Source organism: Ascaphus truei, chromosome 1, assembly GCF_040206685.1.
Source record: "Ascaphus truei isolate aAscTru1 chromosome 1, aAscTru1.hap1, whole genome shotgun sequence".
Classification (NCBI taxonomy): domain Eukaryota; kingdom Metazoa; phylum Chordata; class Amphibia; order Anura; family Ascaphidae; genus Ascaphus; species Ascaphus truei.
In genome coordinates this window covers 273,218,105-273,237,740 of record NC_134483.1, presented here as the reverse complement: position 1 = coordinate 273,237,740, position 19,636 = coordinate 273,218,105, and the positions used below count along the sequence as shown (strand labels likewise).

The 19,636-nt window shown below is 46.8% G+C and overlaps 1 protein-coding gene across 5 annotated transcripts in view; it reads left to right on the top strand.

Moving 5' to 3' along the window:
* TNKS (tankyrase) overlaps nt 1–19,636 on the top strand; it is a 276,669-nt gene that overhangs the window by 232,261 nt on the left and 24,772 nt on the right. The window lies entirely within an intron of this gene.

Below are 19,636 nucleotides of genomic sequence, written 5' to 3'. Positions count from 1 at the left end.
CAAACAGATTGGTGCTTTAATTTAGCTTTTTTTTTTTTTTTTTAAACATATTTAAGTGAAACTACTGTGGTGGCAGCTGCAGGGTTTCATGGTAAGAAAATCATTGTCCTCTAATGAAAAACCGTCTCGCAGGTGACGTCACAGAATTAGTGGGCGTGTGGCAGGCACGCTCACGCAAAAAACAGCATTCTAGCCCGCAAGGAGCTTACACTAAACGCATGTGCACAAGGTGTTGTGTGGTGGGCCTCTGCGCGTGCACAACACGTAAGCCTGACCGAGGGGGAGAAGAGGAGCCGGGAACACCAGGCAAGGATAAGAAGGGAGGGACCGAACCCCAGGGCTGTGAGAGCCGCATCCACTGAGGTTGACATAGACCCGCACACAGTGATGCACACGTGCACATACAGAGACGCTCACACAGTGGCACGTGACGCGCACAGGCCTGCAGATGCGCACGGTGCCACGCTCACACGCCTGCATACACGCATGCCAACGCGCACAGTGCTGCACGTGCACACGAATGCCCACGTGCACACTGTGACGAGGGTGCGCACACACTGTGCCAGCCTCACGCACACACACATTGTGCCGGCCGCACACTGTGACGCGCGCGCACTATGACAATCGCACACACTGCCGCGCGCGCACACAGAGATGCGCACAAGCACACTGACACACAGAGAGACGCGTGGCATGCGCGCACAGACTCGGAGTGGCGTGCGTGTGCGCACAATGAATTCAGTTAGTATAAATATAGACGTGCAAATAGCTAATACGGGGTGTGTGCCGAGTATACGCGTTCTAAGTCATGCTTCTTTGCATTTTGTCACTGAAATTGTGTTCAGCATCACAAATACAATTATTGTGCCAAAAGACAAAGAAGTTTCACTTTATGCACGTGCTCGGCACACACTTTTATGACACTGGGCATGCCAATGTACTCCTGCAAATCCGTTACATGATAAAATATTTCAAGCTATACTGTTTTCAATCGCAATTCTATTATTGTTTAGACATTGTGAGTGCAGATTGAATAAGCCAACTCATGCTAATACTAATAGATGACTTCCAGCGATCACGACCAAGCCGTCTCGCCGCGCTTACTATAAGCGCACGCGATGGCAGCAATGCATGTGTTTTGACGCCGTCGCCGGCACTATAAGCGCAACCTTAGTTGGACTGTAATGGTGTAAAGCAGGGTTTCCCAAACTTTTTTTTCCGTGACCCGGTTATTTTTTAACTTCTTTTTCGTGACCCACTAAAAGTTTTATCGCCTATAGGGCCTGCACAGACACACACACAGCCGCTGATACAGACACAGACACAGCCGCTGATACACACACACACACACAGCCACTGATACACACACACACACAGCCACTGATACACACACACACACACACACACACACACAGCCACTGATACACACACATACACAGCCACTGATACACACACACACAGCCACTGACACACACACTGATACACACACAGAGCCACTGATACACACACACGCAGCCACTGACACACACACCCAGCCACTGACACACACGCAGCCACACACACACTGCTACACACACACACACACACACACACACACACACACACACACACAGACACTGCTACACACACACAAACACTGATACACACACACACTGATACTGATACACACAGACACTAATTCACACACACACACACTCGCTCTCCCCTATACGCACACAGACACAAACAGTGAATTACAGGCAACGATGGATGTGAGTGACTGGAGGGGGGGCCAGGGACACTTGGGTGGGAGAGGGGGGGGGGGCAGGGACACTTGGGTGGGAGAGGGGGGGGGCAGGGACACTTGGCTGGTTGGGAGGGTGGGGGCCAGGTACACTTGGGTGGGTGGGAGTATGGGGGCCAGGGACACTTTTTTGGGGGCCAGGGACAATTGGGTGGGTGGGAGGGGGCCAGGGACAATTTAGGGGGCCAGGGACAATTGGGTGGGTGGTACACTTGGGGGCCAGGGACACTTGGGAGGGAGGGGGCCAGGGACACATTAGGGGGCCAGGGACACTTGGGTGGGAGGCAGTGACTGGGTGGGGTGACTTACCTTGCCGCCGGACGCTTTTCCCTTCTGCCCGGGACGGGAGGTGGGCTTGGGGGCTCGGGAGGGGTGCCACAGGAGGTGAGCTCGGGAAGCTGGCCGCGGGGGGAAGCGGGCCGCAGTTGGAGGTTGTACTTCCACCCTCCCCCATGTAACATGCGGGCCGCAGAGGAGCTGGTACTTCCTCCTCCGTGCCACGTTGGGAGCGGGGGGGGAGGAAGGGAGCGGGCCCTGCTTACCCTGCACAAGCGCGCGGGACCGCGGGGGGAATCGCCGCTATTTTTTTTTTTAACTTGAGCGGGGCGGACGGGAGACACCGCGCGGCCAGCCTCGCTGCGACCCGGCAATTTTGGTGCCGTGGCCCGGTGCCGGGTCGCGACCCACCATTTGGGAAACGCTGGTGTAAGGGCTTAGAGATAACAATGTAGCAGTGATTCCACTGGTGCAATGATCAGGGTTGAATTATACATTTGTTTAAAAAATGGAAGGGCTTTTTTCAGGATTAACGGACCTTTTACATAAATATTTCTCAGAGAAAATTGCTGATTGATTATACAATAAATGTGTGATTGGTATAAAAAAGAGGAAAAATAAAGGCAAACTGTAAGATAACTAAAAGAATAAAATAATCTGAAGTATGTGGGTGGGGGTGTTTTGAAAACGCTAGGTGTAAAATGCTGCTGTATAAATAAAACGGAGAAGCCCGAGGTCTCCGGTGCTGAACCACATTAATTTCAGCTCTGGCGACCACCTGCACCCCGAGATTCTAACTGGAGAAGCTCATGTTGGTATCGCCTTCAAATAATAATAAAGGGGGGGAAAAAGACTTTGGTCATTAAAGTAAGTTTAAATCAGGTGAACCAAGTATTCAAGTCTCCATGAACTGGTAAACTCATTTTTCAACATTAGTGGCCTCATAGAGTTCAGTGGGACCTCACCTACTTACAGTAGATTAGAAATACTCTATTGCAATGTCATTTTGATGCATAACATACAACATCGTTTATTTTAGTCTTGCCCCCTTGGCAGTTATTGGCAAGAGGCACATAATATGCGAAAGTGGAAGCTTTCAGTATTATTAAGCTAAGAGTAGATGTTTTTAACTGTATTATTTGGCCTGTTAGCAGTGTTGATATATGGACTATAATATAACCTCCAAATGATGTGCAATGGAGGAACTGACTCTGTGGGAAAACTTTGTTTACTGAAGGCATTTGATTACATTTTATGTTTAAGCACTTGGGAGATTCCATGTGGTATATAATAAATTAAGTAGTTACGTTTGATCTATTTTTAATAAGTTCTGGCAACCTGTGGTTTTATATCTGAAACTGGAAGCAGCTGCAGTGCGTTGGGAATCTGCGCTTAACCCTGTGGGTTTCTGCTTTTTCTTCCTTTGGTGTTTTATACTTCAGCAGTGAGGAACACGACAGGTTTTTTTTCTGTTATGGAAGATGCAGTAATCACAAAATACATCTACCTGATGAAAGGTACATTGCGGACCTGAAACGTCTTTGTACTACAAATAAGTGCTTTTGAATAGGGTCTGAGAGAATTATTACAATACTACAATGGCGAGGGTTGCATTGCTACCTTGGTAGTGTGCTACCTTATGCTCTATTTTCTCTGTTATTATATAGTGTGGCCGCACTTGAAGAGACATGAACCTTCCTCTAAAGCTATAAGAAGATGGGGAATTATTTTGGCTCTCTTTTGGGTATTGAGTATTTGTTCTACCTTTGCTGCACAGTATTGTAACCCGCTATTTGCTAATTAGTAGTTCCCGTTAAGGAAGTCTGTTAATAGAAAAACTGCTTTATCTGGATGGTTGCAGGGGTGGCCGAGACATCCATTAGATGGGTAGCTTAAAGCGTCAATCCCCATAACTACCGCCCCTTGTATTTACAGTATAGGAACCAATGGGGTCCTACGGAGCTGAACCTCGCTACTTTCCGCTCTGGGTATCCCCCGTTCCCGAGATACCGGTTACGTTACCAGCGTTATTTCCTGGTTTTTAAAGGGGATTTCAATGGCTGTCAAATAGGAACATGCAACCAATGATGTTGCTGTTTCCTATTGGCCTGAGATTTGGCTGCTATTTTATTTCCCTTGGAACTGAAAGAAAAGAAATGGAGGATAACAAAGGGGAGGGAGGGCTGCTACTTTAATTTAGACTAATGGTTGAAATTCTGACAAGGGTAAACATTTAGGCAAAGATGCATTAAAAGGTGTAATGATTAGATGCGAGTGAAAGTGTTTCCTAAAGATTGGCACCATTTAGCAAGAACCTTAGCAGCCCAAGCTGAATGGGAATGGGACATCTGTTTGCGACCAACGCCCAGCCGGCATTCAGCCGCAGCGGGACCCTCTTCCGCCGGGCGCTTCGAGAAGGTATGTTTTAGGGTAGCAGATCAGTCTCGGGGTAGGGGGTTAACAGTAGGGGTTTTAGTAGTTCTGTTGGGGGTTAACTTTAGGTTAAGGTTTTTAGGGTAGAAGGTAGTACTAATATTAGGGGGTTTTAGGATACAGGGTAAGGTTAAAGACTTACCTTGGCTGCGAAGCAGACGGCCACCGAGTGTCCCAGTGGCGGGATGAGTCACGGCCAAGTGCTGGCGGTTATTTGGTTGCAACGAAACGTCCGCGACCAAATGTCCTAGACTGGTCCAAGCTGATCGTCATTTGTTTTGCATTTCACTTTGTAATGCTCTGTTGGGGGGATACGAGTTTGAATTAATAAGCGTCCTGGCGGTTAAAATGGAACTCTCCGCAGGGCCCAGTGTAATCTATAGTTTACCATGGTAACCAAACTAGAGATTAAGAGCGAAGCCTGATTTTCAACACAAAAAAAGTGGATAAAAGAACAGCATATGCTTGAGGCAACCTTCTCATTGTAGGAGTTAAACTCATATAGGTTTCTGTGGGGGATTACTGCTTAAAAGCACTACAGTATTGCTAAAAATCCTGTTCTTTTTTTTAATCTCCCATAAATAGAGCCAGGGGACTAGGATATACAATTCAGTATTCAGCAGGAACTGCAATAATCCTAATACATTGAAATCTGTGCCTCCCCCCCCCCCCCCCCCCCCCAATGGACACAATTGTTGGTACTGAGTTACCGCTTAGCAAATTGACGCGTTTAATGCTATTTTTCCCTCTCCCCAGCACAGTGCCCTGGTGGGGAAAAAATAATTATATGAAACGCTGTTTTCCCTTCCAAAAGGTATAATAGAATTATATGGGAGAGAAAGGAACTGAGAGCATGTTTCACTTATATTGTAAGCTCTACGGAGCAGGGATTTTCTTTCATATTGTCTGACTTTGTTGCGTTTAATGTATTATAATTCCCTGTACTTTATTGTCTTGGTAAAGTGCTGAGTACACTGAGCACAATATAAATAAAGATATGCATACATACAATTAGATTTCTAATACAAATATAACTGGGAGCACACTCACATCTCAGAACAGGTCTGCAACCCTGCTTTTCACCATTATCTTTTAGCATACAATGCTTCCACTGCAGCCAAGGATTCTGGGTAATGAAATGCAAATGACATGCAGTGTCACCCTTTTGCTTCATATCCATTTTAATATGGACTCCTTTAAACTTATGCCTATTGTATTACACAGCATTACAGCACAGCCTGGGTTAGAGAAGTGCATAGCCAGTAACCCTACTCACAGCTGTTTTTGACCTTTTGGGTTTCACCAGTGCCGGGCTGGTTATACTGGCTTTGCAATATGAAGCCGGTAGTGAGTAGAACCAGACACAAAACAAGTTATGGTTGGTGTAAAAAAAAAAAAAAAAGTGTGTGTTTTGTATTCAATTCTCAAGACTTGAGAAAATTCGCAAAGAACAGAGACTTTGACTTGTCCCAATAAATATGTATGCACTTTAATACAAGACTCGATGTGCCTGCTATATATTTACACATATACACATGTAACCCCTCCTAAGGGGTTAGTAACCTGGATATCATATCCTGGGTTTGCTATGGGGAGCCAAACGTAGGGTTATTTGAGGAGAGACTATTCTACGTTGGGTTCCAGGAGGTCGAGAGGACACACACACACACACACACACAAGTTTGTGAACACCTTAGGATTTTAATATATTTGAAACCTAACATTTGATTAAATCTTAATCCAAGTCGTAATTATAGATCAGGATAAACTGATCAAAAGAAATAAAAATTATATTTTTTCAACATTTATTTATCCACAAATGATTTAACATTCAATATCCATGTGTGAAAAAGTTAGTGAACTTTTAGATTCAGTGCCTGTTGTCACCCCCTTGAGCAGCAATGACTTCAACTAAGCATTTAGTGTAACTGCTGGTCTCACATAGGTTTTGAGGAATTTTAGACCATTCCTCCTTACAGAATGACTGCAACTCAGACATTTAAGGGCTTCCTTGCATGGACAGCTCACTTCAGGTCCTGCCACAACATTTTGATGGAGTTTAGGTTTGGATTTTCACTAAGCCAGGGGTCTGCAATCTCTCAAGGAAGAAGACATTTTATAAAAAAAAACAAAAAAATTCTGCAAAATATTCCCAGAGCCGCAACACATGCATGAATATTACACCTCCACAACCACATACTTGAAAATGAGAGGTAACTCGCAATGTATTACTTCCTGGTAAAATATTTTATAAATAAATAACATACACTGTATACACACTAATATGTATATACAGGCAGTCCTCGGTTATCCAACACAATGCGTTACTCAAATTGGCGTTGGATAGCGAAACGTTGTAAAGCGAAACACGTTTTCCCATAGGAACACTGTTTAAATGAAAGGTTCCGTTCCTGAAGGCCTTTTTAACACTAAAATACACCAAATAAGATATGCAGCACACACATAAATTATATAGTGTATATACTGTATTATATATATAATATAACATAATAAATAATATATTATATAGTATAATATATAATATACTATTATATATATATAAAGCAACTGTAAATATTACTGTATGCTCATTTGCATGTCTTAGACAGGTCTGCAACCCTGTCTTTCCTTAATAATTGTGGTGAATATATATATATATATATATATGTATATATACGCTCTCACGACGCTTTGCAACGTTGTGTATGTGTGTATACACATACACAACGTTGCAAAGCGTCGTAAGAGCGTTGGATAAGCCGTTTTGGCATTGTAAAAATGAACATAGGTATGCATTGCATAGCGTTGGATAAGCCATTCGTTGTAAAACGAAGCGTTGTAAAACGAGGACTGCCTGTACTGTATAAGCATTACCACACGACAGAATATGTGGTAGAAAAAAATCTCCCAATAATAAGTCCCTTTTATTTATTTATTTGATTGTTTTTCTGTGCAATGCAGTGTCATTTACAAATACACAATAAATACACTACCCCCCAAAATCACCTAAAGCCCCCCCAAATGCACACGCACTACACCCCCCCCCCTGAAATACACACATATATATATATATATATACGCGGTACAGGAGGGAGGCAGGCAGGCAAGCAGCTGGGGAGACGTCAGAACCGGCGGCAACAAGAAGCCTGACCAGCTCCGGCCGGGCCCCCAGCAGCCACCGCCAGGATAGTGAGGGAGAAAGGAGACAGCAGCTGGGGGTCGACAACCTGCAGAGAACCGCAAGTAGGAGCGGAAAGAGCCGCATGCGGCTTGGGAGCCGCAGGTTGCCTACCCCTGGATTATGCCACTATAAAACATGGAATTTCTTCTTTGGCGGCCATTCTTTTGTAGATCTGCTTGTCTATCTTAATATATAAATTCGAAAGTTGTGGGGTTGAAACGACATCTGGCCAATCAGATTGCGTTGAAACGACATGTGGTGAATCTGATTGGTCCAGCCTCTGGCCAATCAGATTGGTGGCTCTATGACATCACCCAACTGCCACACACACACGCACAGACACCACCTCCCGCCCAAACTGCCGCCTCACACCCCTGCGCCTCCAGCCTCCCCTCAACACAGCACCACACACACAACCTCCCGCCTCCCGTCCCTCACCCCGGTGCCTCCCGCCGCAACCGGCCGGGACCAAGCGGCGGAACGGACGTCCGGGAGGGGGCAGCCCACCACCACTCACCCGTACCACACCACCCCCCTCATCCGTAGGGTGCGGCGCTGCACGGAACTGCGGGGGGCGGGGCCTGCGCCCTAGAAAGGTGCCGCACAGAACTGCGGGGGCAGGGCCTGCGACCTAGAAAGGCACCATTCGGGACTGCGGGGGCGGGGCCTGCGCCCGAGAAGAGCGCCGCACGGGACTGAGGTGTGTGTGTGTGTGTGATACTGTGTGTGTGTGACACTGTGTGTGACACTGTGTGTGATACTGTGTGTGTGACACTGTGTCCCCCCCTCCTGTCCACTGTCTCCCCCCCTCCTGTTCACTGTCTCCCCCCCTCCTGTCCACTGTCTCCCCCCTCCTGTCCACTATGTCCCCCCTCCTGTCCACTGTGTCCCCCCTCCTGTCCACTGTTGTCCTGTCCACTGTCGTCCCCCCTCATGTCCACTGTCGTCCCCCCTCCTGTCCACTGTGTCCCCCCCTCCTGTCCACTGTGTCCCCCCTCCTGCCCACTGTCCGTCCCTCCCCTCTGGGGGGGGGGGAAACGGAGAAAGAGGGGGAGCACAGAAAGGGGGAGAGAAGGGAGCGGGAAATTTAACTTGCGGGCAACGCCGGGTCTCTCGGCTAGTTTAGAATAATTGTCTTGCTGCATGACCACTTTTACTACAGCTCACGGATGGACAGATGACCTGACATTCTCCTCTAAAATCTTCTGATACAATGCAGAATTCATGGTTGTGCCAATGATAGAAAGCCATCCAGGTCCTGAGGCAGGAAAACAGCCCCAAGCCATCACACTCCAACCACCATGCTTGACAGTTGGGATGAGGTTCTATTCGAACGTAGTGTTTGGTTTTCATCAAACATAACGTTTCTCATTGAGGCCAAAAAGTTCCACCGTTGACTTGTCTGTCCAGACAACATTGTTCCAGAAGTCTTTGGATCATCTATGTGCTCTTTGGCGACCTTCAGAAAAGCAGCATTGTTCTTTTTAGAGTTGTGCAGAGCAGTGGTTTCCTCCTGACTATCCTTCCATTAACACCATTATTCAGTCTCTTTCTGGCAGTTGAGTCATGAACGCTCACATTGGCCAAGATGAGTGACCTGCAGATCCTTGGATGTTAATCTAACTTCCTGGATGATTTGCCGGATTGTTCTTGGAGAGATTTTGGTAGGCTGACCGCTCCTGGGCAGAGTGACTGGTCTTGACTTTCTCCATCTTTCTGATGGTGGATCCCCAAATCCGTAGAAATAGTTTTGTAACCCTTTCTAGACCGATGAGCATCAGTAGCTCCTTTTCTGAGGTCCTCAGAGATTTATTTTGATTGTGGCATGATAGGTTTCCACACACCTGTATGGTGAAGACCAAATTCACAAGGTTTCTGATCTTTATATTGGGTGGGGCCCACGGAAAATATACCTAATAATTTATGCACCTGATATCCCCTTTAATTTAGCTGATAAAACCCGGGTTTCACTTACTTTTGCACATAGCCTGACTCCTAATTACTACATTGTTTGTCTAATTCATGCATACTTTTGTTTCAAAAGACATAGAATTGGTTAATATAAACTATTTTATATTTAAGAAAATACTGGTTTTGATTCAAGAATGTTATCATGGAATTTCCGTAATTATCATAGGGGTTCACAAACTTTTTGTCGCCTCTGTGTTCACACATATACATACATACGTTATCATGGAAAACTATGGAATTTCCGTAATTATCATTGGGGTTCACAAACTTTTTCTCAACACTGTATGTGTGTGTGGAGATAGATAGATATAGATGTGTATATGTGTATATATATATCTATATATATATAAAACTGAAAATCTCGGTTGTGTGTCTGTAGACCATTTGATTGGTTCGTCGGTCCGCCCGCCCTCCCACGGCTCTCATTGGCCAGTGCGCTCTAACCCAGGGCTCCCCAACCCCCAGGCACGCTGCTGCTGCCTGAGGTGAGGAAATGCTCCCTGCTAGTGGTGGTGTTGGGTGTTGCTGCTGGGGGAGGCTTAACGGAGACTGTGAGTTTTTACCCCCCCCCCCCAGCTCCGTTTCTGCCCTTCCCCCAGCCCTGTTCCCCTTCCCCCAGCCCCGTTCTCCCCCCCCCCCCCCAACTATGTTTTTGCCCCCAACTACGTTTTTGCCCCCCCAGCCCCGTTTTCCACCCCCCAGCCCCGTTTCCCCCCCCCAGCCCTGTTTCCCCCCCAGCCCTGTTTCCCCCCCAGCCCTGTTTCCCCCCCCAGCCCTGTTTCCCCCCCCTGCCCTGTTTCCCCCCCCCTGCCCTGTTTCCCCCCCCCTGCCCTGTTTCCCCCCCCCCAGCCCTGTTTCCCCCCCAGCCCTGTTTCCCCCCCCCAGCCCTGTTTCCCCCCCCAGCCCTGTTTCCCCCCCCAGCCCTGTTTCCCCCCCCCAGCCCTGTTTCCCCCCCCCAGCCCTGTTTCCCCCCCCCAGCCCTGTTTCCCCCCCCCAGCCCTGTTTCCCCCCCCCAGCCCTGTTTTCCCCCCCCAGCCCTGTTTTCCCCCCCCAGCCCTGTTTCCCCCCCCAGCCCCGTTTCCCCCCCCCCAGCCCCGTTTTTGCCCCCCCCCCAGCCCCGTTTTTGCCCTCCGCCCCTGCCTTCTCTCCCCCGCCCCTGCCTTCTCTCCCCCCCGCCCCTGCCTTGTCTCTCCCGCCCCTGCCCCTGCCTTGTCTCTCCCCCCGCCCCTGCCTTGTCTCTCCCCCCCCGCCCCTGCCTTGTCTCTCCCCCCGCCCCTGCCTTGTCTCTCCCCCCCGCCCCTGCCTTGTCTCTCCCCCCCGCCCCTGCCTTGTCTCTCCCCCGCCCCTGCCTTGTCTCTCCCCCGCCCCTGCCTTGTCTCTCCCCCGCCCCTGCCTTGTCTCTCCCCCGCCCCTGCCTTGTCTCTCCCCCGCCCCTGCCTTGTCTCTCCCCCCCCCGCCCCTGCCTTGTCTCTCCCGCCCCTGCCTTGTCTCTCCCGCCCCTGCCTTGTCTCTCCCCCCCCTGCCTTGTCTCTCCCCCCCCTGCCTTGTCTCTCCCGCCCCTGCCTTGTCTCTCCCGCCCCTGCATTGTCTCTCCCCCCCCTGCCTCGTCTCTCCCCCCCCCCCCCCCCCGCCCCTGCCTTGTCTCTCCCCCCCCGCCCCTGCCTTGTCACTCCCCCCGCCCCTTCCTTGTCTCTCCCCCCCCTTCCTTGTCTCTCCCCCCCGCCCCTTCCTTGTCTCTCCACCCCCGCCCCTTCCTTGTCTCTCCCCCCTGCCTTGTCTCCCCCCCCTGCCTTGTCTCTCCCCATCCGCCCCTGCCTTGTCTCTCCCCCCCCGCCCCTGCCTTGTCTCTCCCCCCCCCCCGCCCCTGCCTTGTCTCTCCCCCCCCGCCCCTGCCTTGTCTCTCCCCCCGCCCCTGCCTTGTCTCTCCCCCGCCCCTGCCTTGTCTCTCCCCCGCCCCTGCCTTGTCTCTCCCCCCGCCCCTGCCTTGTCTCTCCCCCCCCGCCCTGCCTTGTCTCTCCCCCCGCCCCTGCCTTGTCTCCCCCCCGCCCCTGCCTTCTCTCCCCCCAGCCCCTGCCTTCTCACCCCCCTGCCCCTACCTTCACCCCCCGCCCCTACCTTCACCCCCCGCCCCTACCTTCACCCCCCGCCCCTACCTTCACCCCCCGCCCCTGCCTTGTCTCTCCCGCCCCTGCCTTGTCTCTCCCGCCCCTGCCTTGTCTCTCCCCGCCCCTGCCTTGTCTCTCCCGCCCCTTCCTTGTCTCTCCCCCCCGCCCCTGCCTTGTCTCTCCCCCCCGCCCCTGCCTTGTCTCTCCCCCCCGCCCCTGCCTTGTCTCCCCCCCCTGCCTTGTCTCCCCCCCTGCCTTGTCTCTCCCGCCCCTTCCTTGTCTCTCCCCCCCGCCCCTTCCTTGTCTCTCCCCCCCGCCCCTTCCTTGTCTCTCCGCCCCTGCCTTGTCTCTTCCCCCCGCCCCTGTCTTGTCTCCCCCCTGCCCTGTCTCTCCCCCCCCCTGCCTTCTCTCCCCCCCGCCCCTGCCTTCTCTCTCCCCCCCCTGCCTTCTCTTCCCCCCCCGCCCCTGCCTTCTTCCCCCCCCTGCCCTCTCCAACCCCCCCCCCGCCTTTCCCCCCCGTCACCCCTGTATTCCTCCCCTATTTATACATAATACTACCTATTACGGATTTACATCCCCGGGCAGTGTGTGTGTGTGTGTGTGTGTGTGTGTGTGTGTGTGTGTGTGTGTGTGTATATTATATATTTATGTATGTATATATTGTATATGTATGTATATAATATATATATATATATAGTCAGATAAGGCAGTTGGCACTCCAATAGGTGCTGGTAAGCCACAGGTGCACGTCCCATATAGAGAATGTAGTTATACGTTACCGTTCCAAGGATTGGTAAACAAGAGACAGCACTCAATGTTGAAAATCAAAGTGTATTAGTGAAAGCAAAAATACATCCAGAAACCCCCTGAGGAAGGTCCCATTCTGTAGGACCGAAACATTGGGTTTCTGGATGTATTTTTGCTTTCACTAATACACTTTGATTTTCAACATTGAGTGCTGTCTCTTGTTTACCAATCCTTGGAACGGTAACGTATAACTATATATATATATATATATATATATATATATATATATATATATATATATATATATCTACACAAACACACACACACACACACACACACCCATACACACACATACATACAGGTCCACCGAGAGGTGGGGGCAGAAAGTAGAGGTGTCCAGGGGCCGGGGGGTACTGTGGCGCAACTTGGGCCCGACCTCTAGCCAGGCGCGGCTACCGGTCCTCTCCCGGCCGGCCCCCAGCTCTCTCTCAGATGCAGGCCTCTACCACTGTCCCTCACCGATGGGCCTCTGTGACATCAGCGCCCCGGAAGTAGGCTTGGCCTAGCATCCGTTGCGTGATGGCATGGAGGGAGGCCCGTCGCGTGCCAGTCCAGCGTGGGACCGAGGGATAGAGAGGCCTGTAGTGAGTCAGAGGCCAGAGGTCGGGCCCAACTTGCAGTGCCAGCCAGACGGGCCCCCTGCAGGCCATCCACAAGGTATGTCTGGTTTTTTTTTTTTTTTTTTAATATGTATTGGGGGAGTGGGGGTCTTTTTAAAATGTATTGGGGGGAGTGGGGTTATATGTATTTTGTGGGGGGGGATTAAGTGAGTGAGGGAGGGAAAAAGGGAGTAAGAGTGAGACGCATGGGAGAGATACATGCGAGGTGTGAGGGGGTGAGTGAAGAAGAGGGAGTGAGAAGCAGGGGAAAGAAATACTTGGGAATATGGTGGGAAATAGAGGGGGCTCATAGTGTGAAATGGGGGGGGCCTCGCAATACCGTGGGGGGCCCCGGACATAACTCTACTCCTGGGCCCCTGGAAAATCTGTCTGTGGCCCTGCATACATAATACACATACATATACACACTTCCTTATACACACAGTCCCCATAACATTTTAAATACCATCAGTAGTCACAATTTTTTTTATTTTCCGTCTGTGTCTGTCCCACAGCATGCTGCTAAAAGACAGAATTAATTTGCTCCCGATGCTGTTGAGCCGTCGTCTCAACATGGTACTGAATAACAATGAGATTGTTATGCTCCCAGCAGGGATAAATGAATTTTGCCTGGAAATTTGGGTCTGCTCCAACGAGATAATTTGAAAAAGTGAAAAAAAGAAGCTACATTTTCAATATGTATAAAACCTTAATACAAAGCCATTGTTTGTTTCAGCTCAATGTTATTCCCAAGTGGTAAACTTCATGTATAGGAAATATTCGAATTTATTATACTTTGTAGGTACATTTTCCGAGGTAATTATCTATGTGATAGAATGTAATGGTTATAAATTCAGTTGGAGAACATGCAGTGCCTACCGTATGTATACATCTTATGTATGTAATAGGTATGGTAGTAAATCTCTTCTGGTAAACCGATTTCTTTATACCAGCTGTTTGTCAGCTGAGGGATCAGAGCTTCATCCGAGAATTGAAGACAGATAATGGAAATCAGTGGACTATCATATAAATGTAATAATCATTGATTTTCCCCTTGCCCAAGATAAACTACTTGTGACTGCTTCAGTCCAAAGGAAATCCCTTTTGCATAAATGTAATATAATCTGACAGGTCCATCCAGGTATTTTAAAGCAGCAGTCACGGCAAATTATATTTGAGGAAAACTCAAGGAATCTAGGAGTGTGTAGCTATATATAAATCTATATAGAGATATATATATATATATATATGGATAGATAGGTGTGTGGTTGTGTATGTGTGTGGTTGTGTGTGTGTGTGTGGTTGTGTGTGTGTGTGTGGTTGTGTGTGTGTGTGGTTGTGTGTGTGTGTGGTTGTGTGTGTGTGTGTAGTTGTGTGTGTGTGTGTGTAGTTGTGTGTGAGTGTGTGTAGTTGTGTGAAAAAGAAAGTACACTCTCTTTGAATTCTAGGGTTTTACATATCCGGACATAATAACAATCATCGATCTGTTCCTTAGCAGGTCTTAAAATTACGTAAATACAACCTCAGATGAACAAAAACACATGACATATTACACCGTGTCATGATTTATTTAACAAAAATGAAGCGATGTGTGAAAACCTAAGTACACCTTATGATTCAATATCTTGTAGAAAACCACCTTTAGCAGCAATAACTTGAAGTAATCGCTTTCTGTATGACTATCAGTCTCTCACATCGTTGTGGAGGAATTTTGTCCCACTCTTCTTTACAACTTTGCTTCAGTTCATTGAGGTTTGTGGGCATTTGTTTATGCACAGCTCTCTTAATGTCCAGCCACAGCATTTCAATCGGGTTGAGGTCTGGACTTTGACTGGGCCATTGCAACACCTTGATTCTGCTATTTTCCAGCCATTCTGTTTTAGATTTGCTGGTGTGCTTGGGATCATTGTCCCGTTGCATGACCCAATTTCGGCCAAGCTTTAGCTGTCGGACAGATGGCCTCACATTTGACTCTAGAATACTTTGGTATACAGTGGAGTTCATGGTCGACTCAATGACTGCAAGGTTCCCAGTCGTGTGTCTGCAAAACAAGCCCAAATCATCACCCCTCCACCACCGTGCTTGACAGTTGGTATGAGGTGTTTGTGCTGATATCCTGTTTGGTTTTCGCCAAACGTGGAGCTGTGCATTATGGCCAAACATCTCCACTTTAGTCTTGTCTGTCCAAAGGACATTTTTCCAGAAGTCTTGTTGTTTGTTCAGATGCAACTTTGCAAACCTAAGCCGTGCTGCCATGTTCTTTTTAGAGAAGAGGCTTTCTCCTAGCAACCCTTCCAAACAAACCATACTTGTTCTTTCTTTTTCTAATTGTACTGTCATGAACTTTAACATTTAACATGCTAACTGAGGCCCGTAGAGTCTGAGATGTAACTCTTGGTTTTTTTGCAATTTCTCTGAGCTTTGCACGGTCTTACCTTGGGGGTGAATTTGCTGGGATGTCCACTCCTGGGAAGATTGGCAACTGTCTTGAATGTTTTCCACTTTTGAATATTTTTTCTCACTGTAGAATGATGGACTTGAAATTGTTTGGAAATGGCCTTTTAACCCTTCCCAGATTGATGGGCAGCAACCATTGCTTCTCTAAGATCATTGCTGATGTATTTTCTCCTTGGCATTGTGTTAACACACACCTGAATGCTCCAGACCAGCAAATTGCTAAAACTTCGTCTTTTATAGAGGTGGTCACACCTGCTGATGATCAATTAATCAAGGGCATTTGATTAACAGCACCTGTCTGCTACTTAGCATCTTAATTCCTATGGCAGCAGTAAGGGTGTACTTAGTTTTTCACACATGGCTTCTCCATTTTGGCTTTATTTTTGTTAAATAAATCATGACACGGTGTAATATGTCATGTGTTGTTGTTCATCTGAGGTTGTATTTACCTAATTTTTAGACCTGCTAAGGAACAGATGATTGTTATTATGTCCTGATATGTAAAACCATAGAATTCAAAGAGGGTGTACTTTCTTTTTCACACAACTGTAGATAGATATAGATACACACACACACACACATATACAAACACACACACACACACATATATACAAACATACACACACACACACACACACACACACACATTGTCCTTATAAATGTTGAAATGAGCACACAAGCCTTATTGACATATGACTTAAACATAATGTCTTGCCAACGCTAGGTTTGGTTTATAACAAGACTAGTGATTTTCAAAAGATCATAGGAGATTAAAAACACTTCTATATTGTACCCTTTTCAGCCATGGACACCAATGCTTTAAGGTAACATATAGATAGATACCTTTAGTAAAAACTGTGGGGTCTGTGTATCAATCCCTAAAAAGTAGCAACAAAGTTTTGATTTTACTTTGTAGCAAGTTGCATTGAAAAAGACTTACGACAGGAATGATATTGGCGCCAGTTTCATGTATGTCTCCCATAGTCTTTGATGAGATGAGGGGTTTAAGGACCAAGTGGCTGGAGCTTAGATCAAAGTTATATTTGCCTCTTTGCACAGGTATATTGGGAAATGTGTTGCTTGCGCTACTTATCTTAAACGTTTTTTTCTGTCACCTTAAGGCTAAGGCCCCGCTCCCTCAGTCAGCGCGCCCGCACTGCAGACAGGCGGCGCGCTGAAAGGCAATTGACCGCTACCTGTAGGGAATGAGCGTGGTTTGAGCGGAGGGTCCATCCCTCCCACACACAGCTTCCCTCCCGCAGCTCCTTCCCTGCTCCCCTCCACTCTCACACTCGCAGGCACTCACACACACTGGCAAATACTCACCGGGGGGGGGGGGTGAATCGGAGCAGGGGGGGAAATCGGAACGGGGGGGATCGGAGGGGGGAAATCGGAACGGGAGGGTGAATGGAACAGGGGGGATCGGAGCAGGTGGGGGGAAATCGGATTGGCTGCTGAGATCCAATCCGTGATTGGTTCCCTTGCATGCCATGTGACGCGGCACTCGCCGAAATCACAAGCTCCTTGTAGCTCCGGCTGGCTGACGCGTCACAGCACGCAGTCAGCCACGCCGGAAGGAGCCAGCAGGGACATCAAGAACAGAGGCAAGCAGCTGGTGGTCTGCGGCCGGCCGCAGCGGGACCAAAGCCTAAGGCTGTAAGCGGTGATTTTGTTGACCTACTATTTAAGTGCAGCAGTATGCATGCGCTACATTTTACAACAGTAGAAATACTCGTATGTGGTGATTCAGACAAGAAAAATGCACATTTTTTAGACACAAATATTTCAACGCAGACCCACTACTTCGTGCACAGACCTCTGTGTTGTTAAATCTGGGATATTATAACATGAGGACTTCTCTGGTTTCTCTGTATTACTCCTCATTGATGACCTTATTAACTCCATTGGCTTCACTTATGTGGATAACATTCAAATGTCTGTTCACCCCAGTCTTCACATCCAATCCTGAATCTCCAAATGCTTCTTAAAGTCCTCATCTGTATTGCTTTACAAAACAAAATATAATGTTTTACCAACACACTGTAATTGGCTTCCTTAAATGGATGTAAACATTCTTTAAAGCAAACATATACTTAATTTGGTTTCTTTGGAAATGTAAGTTTTTCTTCTCAACAGGAATGCAGAGTAATGGTGTGCTTGTCATTTAAATTTTTCCTCTACCCTTAGCCCAAGCTTTACTATTGTAGGGCTTTAGGAAAGGATTGATGAGTTGCAAATTACAATGTAGTTAAAATATTTGAAATCCTGATCGATACCTTAATTTTTTTGTACCAAAAAATTATAATCACCAGATTTTACCTCTTAAACATGTACTGCATAGCCTGCTATCGAAGTCTCCCATCATGCCTTGTAGCTTTTAAACTCCTCGGTACATGATGCTGACATAAATATAAATATGAATACATAATTACTTGATGTAATTTCTTAATAAAAAGTATACTCTTTTTTTTTTAAGGTGGGGAATTTGGCTGTTTTATATTAAAAGTTCAATGAAACTTTCTATGTTTAAAATAACTGTGTTACAAAAAATATGGATATTTTTTTTTTTGCTTGGTTGTTTTCATGTTGCCATAATTAGCTAATGTGCTTCCTTCCAGTTCATGTGTGCTAGCCTTGTGTCTGAGCTTTGTAAATTGTCTTAACATGTATTTGATGCCAAATGAATAGAATATCATATGAAATGATGTGTTGAATACAGTATTGGAACCTGGAGGCCCCCCAGCAACGAACCCCGCTATTTTCTGCTCTGGGGACTGCCCCTCCCCGAGCTACTTATCAGTGATGTTACTGGCTTTTAATCTCCCAACAGGAGAAACAACATGGCTGCCAAATATTAGGCCAGTAGGAAGCCCCAACATCGTCCGTTGCAGCTTCCAATTGAAAAGCCATTTAAATCCCTTTTTAAAACTAGAAAGATGTCCCAAGTCTTTGTTTAGAATCCCCTCATATTCAAATGTTCAAAACTTTGGGAAAAGCTATATACAGGAACATTTCTATGTCTTATCAAATATGATAGGATATTACATTTTATGTATACAGAGTGTGCTGGATAGGAATATCCTAAATCAATTTTGTCCGAATGGCTAGAAGGAAAACCCCGTAATTCAAAGGACAATTCTAGTTATATGATATTCTAGTAAATTATGTAAAACGATGAGTCAGTAGACACAATAATTGTATATCCTCTTTGCTTGACCGGCAGGCCATATGTTTATCTAATGCAATTTAATAGTGAAGAAAAGTAATTATATTTTCTGCGGCATTTTACCAACATAAACTATGTGGCTGCTTTGAAGTTCTCACTTGCGATATCCTGTTCAACAAAGCATTTCTGCTTCTGAGAAAAAAATGTGGCCTCATGCTGTCAGTGATGAAACTTGTGCCATAAATTTGATTCAAATATTATCGCCAAAAGAAACTGTCCTGAAGATTTTCACAAAAAAATACTTTTTATTTGTGAGGCCAATAATACGTTTTTTTTAAAAGCTTTGATATAGTGGCATGGCCCTGTTTTTTATTTCTTTGGTCTGATGATGTGAGTTTCACATCATAGCCACAGTCTCTTCCAAAATCAAAATTACCTGCAGCGATGGTAAGCTGCTATTTTTTATAACCTCCTTTGAACTTTTAATGTTGCTCACTATTCCCAAATTTCTGCTAATGAGAAATTCTTAACTGAATTGAAATATATGTGGGAACATTTCATTTAAGTAATGGTTATGTGTAAAAACATCCCTCAAAGTTCTAAAGATCAATACCTTTTAAAGGCAGGTGCAGGTCAGCAAGAGGAGATATTAGATAGACTGGGATGGATAATGAAGTTAAGTGATGTCCAATTACATAATTTCAGAACATAATGTTCCTGTGAAAACGTTTTTCCGAACTTTTGTGCAACTACTTAACACTTATAGTCATCTCCGAAATAAATGCAGGCTGTGGCATTGAGTGGGAGATTTGCTATTGAAACATTACTGGCATACCTGATAGTTGCGTCTGAAAGGGA